Source organism: Mytilus californianus, unplaced genomic scaffold (assembly GCF_021869535.1).
Source record: "Mytilus californianus isolate M0D057914Y unplaced genomic scaffold, xbMytCali1.0.p SCAF_1, whole genome shotgun sequence".
Classification (NCBI taxonomy): domain Eukaryota; kingdom Metazoa; phylum Mollusca; class Bivalvia; order Mytilida; family Mytilidae; genus Mytilus; species Mytilus californianus.
This window is the reverse complement of record NW_026262581.1, coordinates 29,777,546-29,792,448: the sequence shown is the minus strand read 5'-3', so window position 1 is coordinate 29,792,448 and position 14,903 is coordinate 29,777,546. Positions and strand designations below refer to the sequence as shown.

General features: G+C 32.9%; 1 long non-coding RNA gene across 2 annotated transcripts; it reads right to left on the bottom strand.

Annotated features, from left to right (window-relative positions):
- Window positions 1-4,974: 4,974 nt before the first annotated feature.
- On the bottom strand, window positions 4,975-14,178 carry LOC127701444 (uncharacterized). 2 transcript variants are annotated; one of them, XR_007982043.1, is made up of 3 exons: window positions 14,080-14,178; window positions 10,609-10,802; window positions 4,975-5,932 (listed from the first exon to the last, which is right to left on the bottom strand). It is a non-coding gene; the product is annotated as an uncharacterized LOC127701444 (long non-coding RNA). The 2 variants fall into 2 exon arrangements; XR_007982044.1 differs by lacking the exon at window positions 14,080-14,178 and adding an exon at window positions 12,557-12,884.
- Window positions 14,179-14,903: the final 725 nt, after the last annotated feature.

Genomic DNA, 14,903 nt, shown 5'->3' with positions numbered 1-14,903 from the left:
TATCCTTGATATGGTCATAATTATAAATTAACTGTTTACAAACTTTGATTTTTTTTCGAAATACTAATGATTTATTACCCGGGGAATAGATTACCTTAGCTGTATATGACAAAACCTTTTGGAATTTTAATTACTCAATGCTTTTCAACTTCTTTCTTTATTTTGCCTTTTTAAACTTCTTTGATACGAGCGTCACTGATGAGTCTTTTGTAGACGAAACGCGCGTCTGGCGTACAAAATTTTAATCGTGGTATCTACGATGAGTTTATCTTTAAGGTTTTTATGCTCTCAAACGTTTCCTGTTTTTGTCATTTCAAACTTCTGGAAAATAAAGCATTCCTAGTGTATTTTATTCAAGAAATACTGTATGTGACGTACGCTCGGAAATCGTATGATATGTTTTTTCCCTCACATACTGTTATATTGTCTGTGTATTCTAGCCTTGGATCCTGGCTCAAATTAGGGCAGAATCCAAGGCTAGGTACGTATTATCTATATCTAATTTCAATATGTAAAAAGCTGCACAATTTTAACTCTTTCCGTATGATGTAAAATGTATAATTTTGTAATTTTTTTCAAACAAATTGATATTGGAAGTTATTCATTGTCATCATTGATAAACAGATTGCCAAGTTTAAATTTGCTTATCTTTGTAGAACCCACCTGATATACATGTGACTGAGATGAAGAACAGCAATAAAAGCAATGTTCCTTTGCTTTTGTCATTTTAGCTGTGCCTATACTGATTTTGTGTCATGGATGAATACCCCATATCTTTTCTCTCCTATTATGTATGCACACGATTGCTTGTATGATTAATTGTTTTTGGCTTTACGTACACGTACGGTGGTAAATATTTCATGCATGCATACTCAGGACGAAAACACATTAACAATTAATACAATAAGGAGGTTTTGCAAGATTAAGCGGGATGAAAGGCAGGACATTTGGACTCCTACTGGAAAATGGGGGTGCTTTGTATAGGGCCAGAATTTTTATCTTGCAATGGGCTTCCTACCGACCCCGTCAGAGAGTTTGTACAAGAGTTCTTTAACGTGAGATGGCACTCTCTTTACACGAAGCATCGAATTTAACATCCCCATTCCGAATGTACGTGGCTACGTATTTATAATACATCGCGCACAGCCAACCGGAAGCCCCTACTTTAGCAACTTCCGGAACAGGAGAAGTCCAAAGAATTACCATATTTCTATATCTGAGTCAACCCTTGGGATTTGTACGTAAACGATATGAGCCTGTAAAACTATCCTTGTAATGAGAGTTACAAGACTGTAATGCACGGGGTACTAAACCGTCATGTCTTAGTTTCTAAATAATTTTAATCGCCTGTACAAGGTCATTTTGAATAAGAATTGGATTAAAAATTAAGACCAAAATTCAATAAGAAAACCAAAATTCATCACATGCTTTTAAAGTTGCATCTTCTGTACACGCGCTGCAGCTTTCTTTGAGTCTTAATGGGGCTTTATTCAATTAATTTATTTTAAGTTGTAATATTATAAACTTCATTAAACGATACAGAATAAATGTAAACAAGAGACTCTCAAGAGCCTGAATCGCTCACCTGTAATTTTTTTCTTAAATCTTTCATCAATGATTATTTTTGCTTTTCACTAAATATTAATGAGTGGCTTAAAAATGCCATTTAAATGTTTCTTGACGTACAAGGAAATAAAATGAAAAATTTATGCAAGAAACTCTGAAACTCATTCAGCCCAAGTTTGGCTGAAATTGATTCAGCAGTTTCAAAGGAGAATATTTTCTAAAGTAAGCAAAATAGATGAACAAATTGTGAAAAATTGTCTTTAAAGGACAATAACTCCTTAAGGGTCAGTTGACAATTTTGGTCATATAAAACTTATTTTTAGATCTTACTTTGCTGAACATTTTTGCTGTTTACAGTTTATCTTTATCTATAATAATATTCAAGGTAATAACCGAAAACTGCAAAATTTCCTTAAAATCATCAATTCAGGTGCAATAACCTAAAAATCAGATACCCAATTTGGCTGATAATTTCAGGGCAGGTAGACCTTGACCTAATGAATACTTTAACTTCTTGTCTGATTTCCTTTAAATGCTTTAGTTTTTGAGACATAAGTCAAAAACTGCATTTTACCCTATGTTCTATTTTTAGCCATGGCGGCCATGTTTTCTGAGGAAACAGGAAATAAAACACAAACTTTATTCTAGATAACCTAAGAATCATTCAGCTTAAGTTTGATTTAATTTGGTTCAGTATTTCAGAGGAGAAGATTTTTTAAAGTTAAAACATGATAACCAAATTGTGTAAAATTGTCCTTAAAGGGCAATAACTTTTTAAGTGGTCAATTGACAATTTTGGTCATAAAACTTATTTGTAGATCTTACTTTGCTGAACATTTTTGCTGTTTACAGTTTATCTTTATCTATAATAATATTCAAGATAATAACCAAAAACTGCAAAATTTCCTTAAAATTACCAAATTAGTGGCAGCAACCCAACAATGGGTTGTTAGATTCATCTGAAAATTTCAGGGCTGATAGAACTTGACCTTATGAACATTTTTATCCTGTCAGATTTGCTCTAAATGCTTTAGTTTTTGAGATATAAGCCAAAAACTGCATTTTACCCTTATGTTCTATTTTTAGCCATGGCGGTCATGTTTTTTGAGGAAACAGAAAATAAAACACAAACTTTATTCAAGACACCATAAGGATCATTCAGCTTAAGTTTGGTTGGAATTGGTTTAGTAGTTTCAGAGGAGAAGATGTTTGAAATAGTTTACACCGGACGGACGACGACGACGGACGCCAAGTGATTGCAAAAGCTCCCATTTCCTTTGGAAAGATGAGCTAAAAATCATAATGAGCTAGTCGAATACTGATACTAGTGAGTACGAGTTCATTTTAAAAACGTTCTCAATAAAAACAAATCTGATATTAACATCATTAACTGTGTTATGAGATTGTGACAAATTACTGTAATAGAAAATAAACGTTTTGTCGATTATCATTTCATCAGAAAATTTATCGCCATTCCCTAAAAACGATGTTGGTTTATTAATTCGATGGTCAAAACAAAAAGATGATTTTGATTAAATTGTTATATATTTTTGTTTGTATTCGAAAATTATTATATGAAAACGCCATTATCCAAAATGTTATTAAACAATATCAATCTTACTTTCGCAGAAGCTGATGCTGGATTCATTGTAGCCTTCAAACACAGCAAGAGATCCTTTATCTTGTTTTATACTAAGCAACACAAGACACACACCACTTCTTGTAAGAGCGTTTTTTTCTTTCCGCTTCAAGTTTTCTCTGGTTTAAAATTGAAAAACTAAATATAAAGACAAATGTATTTATATAATAATATGTTTTAACCCTATTTACAAATATTGTTGGAAAGAAATAAGGTTAGAAAAGAAAAAAAAACAACCTTTTGTTCATTCCTTCAGAGGACTAATTAACCTATTATATACTAAAACGCATCTTCTTGAACTATTCAGTCTCGCATTAAAAATCTTTTTGAGATTGGGAAAATATTAAGAATTTGAAACTTTGTGTAAAAATCTGTATAAACCACTCTTATTCCTTGAAATTTGTACACATAGAAATAATAGCAGTGGCGTGTTTCTGATTTCTTTTCGTTCAGTGTATATATAACTACGTATTTAAAAGTATAATAAAAAGATTCAGGGATTAGCAAATTCTATTGAGAAAGAGTTATTTTCGTTATCATCATCATCATCATCATCAAGACCATATGTAAGTTAGTTTATATTTCATTTATTATAGTTTGGAATTCTATATATGCTACCTTCCTTGGCTGAACATTTTTATTTTCCGTATATTTTTAAGTATGAAGTGAAAAAGGACAAAGTCAGACGACAATAAAAACGGGGAGTGAAACCCAGTAACCAGTACATTCGTTGAATGATACTTACAAGACGGTTAATGATAGAAAGGTGGAAATAAAATAAAAAAACACAAGTCGAAGAAACCAGACGACATTTTGACAAAAAGAAGAAAAAATTACAAACATCAACCATCAAAACATTATATACAGAAAACTAATAGATTGAACACATGAACTCCGACGAAATCTGATGGAAACTCAGTTGCTCCTGAACGGTTAGACTATTTACCGGATTTGTAATAAAATAAGCAACACGACGGGTGCCATATGTGGAGCAGTATCTGCTTACCCTTTGGGAGCACCTGAGATCACCCCCAGTTTTTGGTGGGGTTCGTGTTGCTAAGTCTTTAGTTTTCTATGTTGTGTCATCTGTACTATTATTTGTCTGTTTGTCTTTTTTATTTTGGGCCATGGCGTTGTCAGTTTGTTTTCGATTTATGAGTTTAACTTTCCCTCTGGTATCTTTCGACCCTCTTTTTTAGCAGTTCCCATTCCATTAATAGCATCTGACGTGTTGCTCATGACAATTCTATGATAAATCGTATTCAGTGATGTCACACACGATGAACACAGTGCGGGATTGCGTCTACGACAAGTGAAATATATTTCAATATCACTTTGTACATTAATTTTTTAAACATTGGAAATATGAGACGTCTGTTTACACTTTATATTGGGTTACACGTAACACCTTCATTGCAGTGACTGACTCGGTCGATTCTAGTTAAAAGAAAGATAAATTTTTGATGCATTAATTAACCTGCACAACGGGAGTAAATAAAGCGGATGCTGTGCAATAGAATATAAATATAAATATTTCAGAAGAAACATTTTTTTTATCTCCCAACAAGTCAGATTAATTGAAATTTGAGATATCAGCATGGCTACTCTGTACCAAATGGTAACAAAAAATGAAGATAGTACCTTTATACCAAGCTGACTGCGAAGTCGTTAAATACATACGAGGTTGGCAAATTTTACAACTGTAATCGTTTGTTTCGAATCTCAACCCATGCACACACGACAGTATTCAAAGCCAATGAACACTGGACACTTTTAATTTGCAAAACACTCATTTGCAAATCCGCCGCCGCCTCTCCTTAGAGCTACAGTGTCGTGTATATAACCAAAATGTGCGGAATTACATGGGATTCAATAAATTCATTGCTTTTCTGCTGTTATTATTATATCTATTTTGTAATTTGATTTAGAAAAACATGGGATTTTCAATATCCCATGGGATACAGCAAATCCCATGGGATTGACCATTATCCCATGGGATTTTGGTTAAATCCCATAGGATTTTTTTGGGTCCCATGGGATAATTGTAGTCCCATGGGATATTTGTTGTCCCATGGGACAAAAAAAATCCCATGGGACTATAATTATCCCATGGGATTTTTAATATCCCATGGGACAAAATAAAGTCCTATGATTCAAATTATAAATATACAGTAAATAAATGTGTATGTTACAATGAATTCTGTTTGGTAGTAAATTGTTTTAAGATGAATCTTTTTAGTTGAATATCTTTTTTTTCCTTGGAAATGTTAATGCAATTATATTGTTCTATAACTGTTCAAAACTAAACTTTTAAACAACAAAGCAGATAATGTAAGTATCAATATATGTTTATTTATGAATTCTAGAATAATTTTTTGAAACACAATTTTTTCCCATTTGAAATCAATGAAAACTCTATTAATAGGCTTAACATACTAGTAGCTTTTTACATAAATCTAATTTTTTTTCAGGATATCCCTCCACCCAAAAAATTAATAGTTTCTTATCATCCAGCATTGTGTGATCGTAATGTATAGTCCACTTTTTTGCCATTCAGCACAGAACATTGTCATTATTGAGGTTTTAATATCTTTAGATATTTAATAGAACTTCAATTCATTGGCTGAGTGATGAAAATAATAACTGATCTGACTTTTGTCTTTGAATTTATTTTGGTCTTGTTTCTGTGTTTTCTCCTTTTATTCTCAGTGATGAATTTCAATCCTTCTGAAAAAGAACCAATAAAATCCGAAGTTATGGATAATAAAAAATTGTTTGCATACATGTAGCAAGAACATATGATTTTCAATAAAAATAGCTATGCGGTATGGATTTTACTGATTGTTGAAGGTTGTCCAGTGTCATCAGTTGCTAACCTCCTACATCCTTTGGTCTCTGATGGAGAGTTGTCAAATTAGCAATATACCACATCTTCCTATTCTAATATTATATAACAATCAATTTATGTATTCTTCTTTATAACATTTGGGTATTTTCCCCAGTTATATATATATATATCAATGTTAAAACTTTAGGCAATTACAATAAAATTCCATTTTTCACAAGAATTTGCAATATATTATACAGAAAGCCAACAATAGAAACAGCAGTTCTTTAAGCTTCTGAAGTTCTGAAAGAGTTCCACTTGTGTTTTATTTCAATTAGAAAATACATTGAACTCTTTGGACATGTTGGAAATTATAACATTGATACAAAAAATTATATTGGTTTTTTTTTCTTATTTTTGTGTTGTTCGGTTGCTGTCTCATTTTTATATATGGTTATACATATATCCTAAATCTTCTTTTTTATATACTTAATCATTAATACACAATGTAGTAAAAATGGGATGTTTTATATTTTGATAATCTCAAAACATTATTATTCTATCAAATAACTTATTTCCAAGTTCACAAAACACCAATGTGTCAGATATTAATTTTAAGACATGTATAAACATGATCAACAAGCAGTTGACAGGATGTCATGCAAAAATCTCACTAATATTAAACTTTCACAAAAACTCCATACTCAGCGAGTACTATTAAAGTTCTTAGTGCAGGAAAAATTCCTAGTACAGGACACAATGCCTGGCAAACACTAGCATGTGTCAATGTCTAGTCAATCATGTAATCAGGCTCAAAATCTTAGTTTGGCACTGAATTTAAAAATTCACCACATAATGAACATGTGTATGAAATTCAACTTCATGGTAAGCTATGTACCTTAACCTAAAACTTTAACCTAAGAATGTACTATAATTTCACATTATGACATTTCTATGTTCAGTGATCCATAAAATCAGGGTAAAAACAGTAAATGTGGTGTTTAATGTATACACAAGAGTGCACACGCTGAAATGTTGCGTCTTCTTTACTAATCATTGATATCATGTTGTTAGTCCTAAATATAAAGCTTTACTACAACTATCACATAAACTCAACATGATCCAAGAAAATGAATTCAAGGTCATATAAACCTGACAAGAAATATATGTACATCTTACAATCATTCAAATTACTAAATACAGTTGACCTACCGGTATTGCTTATAGTTTCTAAGAAGCAGACTTAACCAAGAAAACTAAACATTGACCAATGAACCATGGAAATGAGGTGAAGATCAGATGAACCATGCCAGGCAGACATGTACAGCTTACAATCCTTCCATACAACACATATAGTTGACCTATTGCTTATAGATTAAGAAAAACAGACCAAAACACAAAAACTTAACACTGAGAAATGAACCGTGAAAATAAGGTCAAGGTCAAATTAAACCTGCGGAACTGACATGTACATCATAAAATGTTTCCATACACCAAATATAGTTGACCTATTGCATTTAGTATTAGAAAAAAAGACCAAAACTCAAAAATTTAACTTTGACTACTGAACCATGAAAATGAGGTCATGGTCAGATGACACCTGCCAGCTAGACATGTACACCTTACAATCATTCCATACACCAAATATAGTAGACCTATTGCATACAGTATAAGAAAAACAGACCAAAACACAAAAACTTAACTATAACCATTGAACCATGAAAATGAGGTCAAGGTCAGATGACACCTGCCAGTTGGTCATGTACACCTTAAAGTCCTTCCATACACTGAATATACTAGACCTATTGCTTATAGTAGCTGAGATATGGACTTGACCACCAAAACTTAACCTTAAATATAAAAAAGAAGATGTGGTATGATTGCCAATGAGACAACAACTCTCCAAAAGAGACCAAATGACACAGAAATTAACAACTATAGGTCACCGTACTGCCTTCAACAATGAGCAAAGCCCATACCGCACAGTCAGCTATAAAAGGCCCCGAAATGACAATGTAAAACAATTCAAACGAAAAACTAACAGCCTAATTTATGTACAAAAAATGAACGAAAAACAAATATGTAAAACATAAACAAACGACAACCACTGAATTACAGGCTCCTGACTTGGGACAGGCACGTACATACAGAATGTGGCGGGGTTAAACATGTTAGCGGGATCCAAACCCTCCCCCTATCCTGGGACAGTGGTGTAACAGTACAACATAAGAACGAACAATAATAAAATGCTCCGCTGGGGCGCAGCTTGATACGACCGCAGAGGTCGAACCCTGAACAGTTGGGGCAAGTATGGACACAACATTCAAGCTTGATACAGCTCTGAATTTGGATTGTGATTAAATATTTGACACAGCATAGGTTTCTGACACAGAATGAATGTGGTCTAAGAACTTAACAAATTTTAATTTACCTATTCAAACCATATCATTTTTATTTGCTTTTATATATAAATCAGAAATAACCAATTTAAAATAGAAAATTTTAAAGAAAAAAAAAAGGAAAAAAAAATCCCACCCCAAATTTTTTGAACCCCCTTCTGATTCATCACCCCAAATCTCAATAACAGCCTTCCCTTTGTGGTATGGTGCCTTGCAGTACAATTTCAGAGAGATTCATACACTTGAACACAAGTTATTGTCTGGAAACTAGAAAAATGCTTGTTTTTTTGTCCCTTTTTGGCCCCAAAATTCCTAAACGTTTACGGCAATTACCCCCAAACTCAAACCCAGCTAACCCTTTGTGATATGGAACCTTGTAGTACAATTTCATAAAGATCCATACACTTGCACACAAGTTATTGTCCTGAAACTAGAAAAATGCTTGTTTTTTGCCCCTTTTTGGCCCCTAATTCCTAAACTTTTTAGGCAATTACCCCCAAAATCAATCCCAGCCTTCCCTTAGTGGTATGGTACCTTGCAGTTCAATTTCAGAGAGATCCATACACTTGAACACAAGTTATTGTCTGGAAACTAGAAAAATGCTTATTTTTGGCCCCTTTTTGCCCCTTTTTCCTAAACATTTTGGGAAATTACCCTCAAACTCAATTCCAGCTTTCTCTTTGTGATATGGAACCTTGTAGTACAATTTCAGAAAGATCCATACACTTACACACAAGTTATTGTCATGAAACTAGAAAAATGCTTGTTTTTTGCCCCTTTTTTGGCCCCTAATTCCTAAAATTTTGAGGCAATTACCCCCCAAAATCAATCCCAGCATTCCCTTAGTGATATGGAACCTTGTGGTACAATGTCAGAGAGATCCATACACTAACACACAAGTTATGTCTGGAAGTTACAAAAATGCTTATTTTTGGCCCCTTTTTGGCCCCTAATTCCTTAACTGTTGGTACCATAACCCCCAAATCAATCCCAACCTTTCTTTTGTGGTATTGAACCTTATGGTAAAATTTCATAGAAATCCATTCACTTAAACTAAAGTTAGAGTGCGAAAACCAATGTGTCTTTGGACGACAACGCCAACGTTATACCAATATACTTTTGCGGTCGTATAAAAATCAGTTGAAAGAGGCTTGACTCATCAGATGGATAAAAATACAAATACTACAAATACAAGTGGACGTGGCCGGGTACTTGTACATCCAAACAACAAAAAGACACTAAGTACAGATCTGAGAGTACTCGCAGTTACTGACAGCTAGTACAAAGCCACTAACAACTAATAAAAAAAATCATGCATCTAAGACTAAGTTCTTGTTCACTGATCCATGAAATGAGGTCTAGGTCAAGTGAAAACTCTCTGACGAGCATGAGGACCTTGCAAGGTACGCACATACCAAATATAGTTATCCTATTTAATACTCATAATATGAGAGAAATTAACATTACAAAAAATCTGAACTTTTTTTTCAAGTAGTCACTGAACCATGAAAATGAGGTCAAGGACAATGGACATGTTTCAGACAGAATTCGTATCATGAGGCATCTATATACAAAGTATGAAGCATCCAGGTCTTCCACCTTCTAAAATATAAAGCTTTTAGGAAGTTAGCTAACGCCCACGGGGGGGGTCTCAACATGGGATTTTGGGTACAGTTGTGCAGCTGGAATTTAAAAAACACCCCCATTCATATATTGAATTATTGTGAAATCCCTACCTATACATATATTTCACAGCGAAATCATAACCCATTAAGTGAAGATCGTTGCACAACAAACTGAAAAATTATGACCCATTGATATATTTCCTTGGTAAAATTGCACCCCATTGATATATTTGATGCATCAAAAAAGGGACCCATTCCAGCGGCACATATGTATATACCTTAATATAGGAAGAGACCCCCCCGTGCTAACGCCACCGCCGTACCCGCCACCGGATCACTATCCCTATGTCGAGCTTTCTGCGACAAAAGTTGCAGGCTCGACAAAAATACATGAACATTTTAAAGTACTAAATTTTGAGTATATATACATGTAAAACCACAAGTTACTAACTGAAGTTCATGGTGAACTGTAACCAAAAACTTTAAGTGAATACAATTTAGAGAAAGACAGATGGATGCACAAACACTATCATAACAGAGCACAAAACTTACCAAACAAGATGTTTTACATTTATCCTTCAGAAGCAGGAAAACTGAAGTGTTTCTTTTCTTTCTCTGCCCTCCATGATATAAACTTCAAATTCATTCATGCAAACTATGAAAATCTGCAAAAGTAGGACCTTGTACCGCAGCTTATCCACATTTTGACTTTTGAACTGCATTGTTCTTTTCATCTTGCTGGCAACCTAAACATAAAAAAAAATGATAAACACATAATTCTGGATTAACTTTGTGTATTTATTTTTGTTGGTACAAACAATTTTTTCCAACTTTAAACTAAATCTGCCTCTGCTTTAAAAAACAACTGAAAACCATGTATTTATCTTAATTGAAAACAATTTCTTGAGTTTTTCTCATTTGTATCACCCTGTTATTATATATAAATTTAATTTTTGTCCCTTTTTAAAAATAGGAATGGTTTAAATTCCTCAATAATCATGATAATTCTAGTCAGTCAATTAAAAATGTATGAATAAATTATTTAACCTGTATACTATTAATATCAATATATTTCATTTTTGATAAAAACTAGGCTCTGTGTTGAAGACCATACCTTGACCTATAATGGTTTACTTTTATAAATTGTGTGACTTGGATGGAGAGTTGTCTCATTGGCACTCATACCACATCTTCCTATATTTACAAACAGATTCTATGGGCGAGCAGACATTATACCCTGGAGGTGGTTTTAAAAAAAGCATACAACTTAGATCAGTCAGGGGACTTATTGAAATAAGTGATTTTTAAATCACTTATTTAAGTAGCAAATTCGAAGTTTTGTCACAAATTGTGATTTTGTAGTTTTACCAAAATTTTAAACACATAGGTTTAGATAATATCTTTTCATTAGTAAAATTGAAAAAAACTAACTTTTTGCTTCTTTTAAGCAGCAAGGTTTATGCCTTTGATGCAATCATTTAGTTGCAAATTCTATTTTAGTTGAAAAAATGCTATAAAAATGGCTTTACATAATGATCTGATACTTTCTTAACAGATTTTTCCGAGCAGTGGGAGTATTTTTCCTGTAAAATTCAAGGTTTCATCTTATAGATTATGTAATAAAATTCTACTGTTCGCGATCAAAATTTCACTGTTCGGGGGTGTTGAAATTAGTGGGGGTTATTAAAATAATGATACTTAAAGAAGTGATTTTTTGGAAGGAAATTGAGGTATGATAGTTAAACAAGTGATTTTTATGTCATTATCCTAGATTTAGTACAAGGTCATCACCTGACATGACCTGGTCATCCTATCAACACAGATGTTGGTTCTGATAATTTTAGCAACATAATTAGTCCCTGGATCATTAGTATTCTATATTTAAAGCTACAATAAAATTAAATCACTTAGTCTAGTGATTAATTTGTACTACTCAAATAGGTGATTATTAAAGAAAGACAACTCTTACTTCCAACCTTTATGGACATAATGTTACTTGAATCAGTGATTTAGAAAATCACTCATTTAAGTAATTCCCCTGACTGTAGATGTACCATAAGCATGGAAAAACAATTCAGCAGTCAGTTTCACAAAAAAACTTACAAATAATATTGATAGTAATTAAGTCATGTACAATACAGTATACTTACGATAAATTGTAATTTTTTTTTTTTGTAAAACCGACTCAAGTATACTTATAATCAATCTTGGTCGTGAGTATTAAGTATTATTCATCTTTTGGATAATTTGTTGGTTTATTTTATGAATATACAGTGGCAGATCCAGAACTTTTCATAAGGGAGGGCCGGCTCCAGTCATGCTTCAGTGATCCCTATATAATCAACCAAATTTTTCCCAAGAAAGCCGGTGCCTGTGACTGTGTTCAAAGTGGTGGGTTTTCACCCTCGTTGTATTGCGGAATAACGATTTAGGCAAATTGAGAAAAACATCATGTCTGTGGTTGATAATAGTGTGTGTGCATTAATTTAATTTTCTATACCTTCTTATTTAATATTTTTCCAATTTTGAGTACTGACGGCAAGTGTTGTAACCAATGTCTTGAGATCAATGTGCTATTTACAAGTGCGATCGAGAAATGCAGGGGAAAGAAACTTATCAATTATGTTTATTCTTAAGACAAAACTGAGCCGATTTAAAAATGAACCGTGTCGAGGAGGTTACTGACACGTAATAGGGCAGAGACATATTTACACATATGTGTATATATGTCTCTGTAATAGGGTCATCCCTCGAGAACATTAACTAGTACATTGATAGTTTACTATGCAGTCAGTATCCCGGAAAAAAAACGTATGGATGCAAAACGCTTAGTGGTTTCGGCTGACTACTAATACGGCGTGCACTTTGTCTAAAAAATATCCCGGCAGCGTTAAAGTTGAAGTCAGGATCGGGGGGGGGGGGGGTCTTCTTTTTCTGTGTTATTTACTTTTTTTTGCTATATTTCTACAAACTTACACTTTTTGCTCATTACTCTCTTTCCTCATATTTTAGCATTTCATTATTCTTTAATCTTTATTGTTTGCCCGTTATTCTCTATTCTGTTAACCCCCATCCATACCCTGTTATGTGGACTTAAGCTTTCGGTAGTTTATTTTATCCTACTTCTGTCTAAATACATTATTTATCACAAAACAAAAACTTACTAAATATTTATTTATGAAGTCCTCACCAGTTGCGGATCCAAAAAATGTCATAAGGAGGCACTAACTGTGTCATGCATAAAGAGGGGGCCCGCTTCAGTGATTCTCTAAATAATCAATAAATTTTTTTCCAAAAAAGGGGCGGGCCCCCATGCCCTCACATTAATCCACCTCTAAACCCTTCCCACTTCGTATCCTTAAATTCAGATTAAAGATCTCTCTGACTAAAGTAAGTAAGTAAGTCACATTTGCTTATATCAGGTTTTCGAATTGAACTGGCGGATAGTTGTTTCATTACCAATCGTACCACATCTCCTTATTTATATATATACGAAAGCTTTATTCATATTTTTTGGTGTATTGATGAATGTGTAAAGATGCAGCAATTGTAATACATTTTAAAATACAGCACAAGAGATGCAGATTATATAAAACCAATCTCACTATACAAATCCTTGATAAAACTTATAAGTCGAAGACATACTGACAAACGCCATGGCAAAAACTTAAAAACGACCAAATGACCTACAACAGTCTATAAAACTTGACTATAGCATTTAAAACACATAAGAAGCACCCAGACAGTCAAACAGAAATTAAAAGAATAAATAATTTGTAAAGATTTTCAACTAGGCCTACAGCTATATTTTCTTATTGTGTAACAGTAGGCTAAACATAGGTTCTGGTATTATGTGATAAGTCATTTTTTTATGCAGACCCTTAAAGTGGTTTTATGCATATCAGCCCAGATTATGTGTGTAATTTTATTGAACATTTCAACAATACACGTTCTAAACAGGTTAAATTCAATTTAAAAATTTACAAATTCAGATCTACTGGCATTCAACACCCAATTACTTACTTGCTGTATATTGCTAACTTTGATTGTATATTGTCAATCCCTCCACATCGTGAATACGCCATGCGAGGTGTTGGATAAGTTTGATACAGGGTGGCGGCTTCGAAGCGTCGAAAAAAATCCAGGTAAATGAAAGTGTAAAATTTTGTTGTTGAAAATTTTAAGTACTAAATTCCTAAATTTGTACTTAATTCCGTTCTACGGGTAACATGGTTGTTTGATATGAAAATAGGATAAAAAGCATCCGGAAAAATTAATTATCACGTTATAAGTATTCGTAAATGGATATGAAAAAACTTAACAAGGAATAAGTATTGGTAAACGGACAGAAAGTCGCAGGACAAAGGTTTAAATTAATTATTTTACAATTGTTTAAATATATGAGAGAAAGTTCTTGACGAATTGACTTTATTCAGAGATAAATGTATTTAGTTGAGGAAATGATTAATTCGCCTTCAAATAGTTTTTTTTTATCAATAACTTATAAAAAGGAGACATTTTTGACAGCATGACTTCAGTTAATTACCAAACCACTTTGGCAGATTGTTTTCTTAACAATCATTGTTCATATTAATATTCAAAAATAAATTTTGTTTACAAGTCCGTTTCCTTTTAAAAATGTTTCAGAAAAATACTGAAACGTTTTTAAAATTAAGTTTATTCAAAGAAAAAAATATCCCAAAACTGAATCGTGACTTTTTACTTGTTACTTTTTGTTGTACGTTCTAAGTGTCAATCCTAGCAAACACAAATTTGGAAATAAAATCGATTACAATGTAATTTTATAGAAGGAAAAAGGGGGGTTAATGAACAAATTATTACTATAC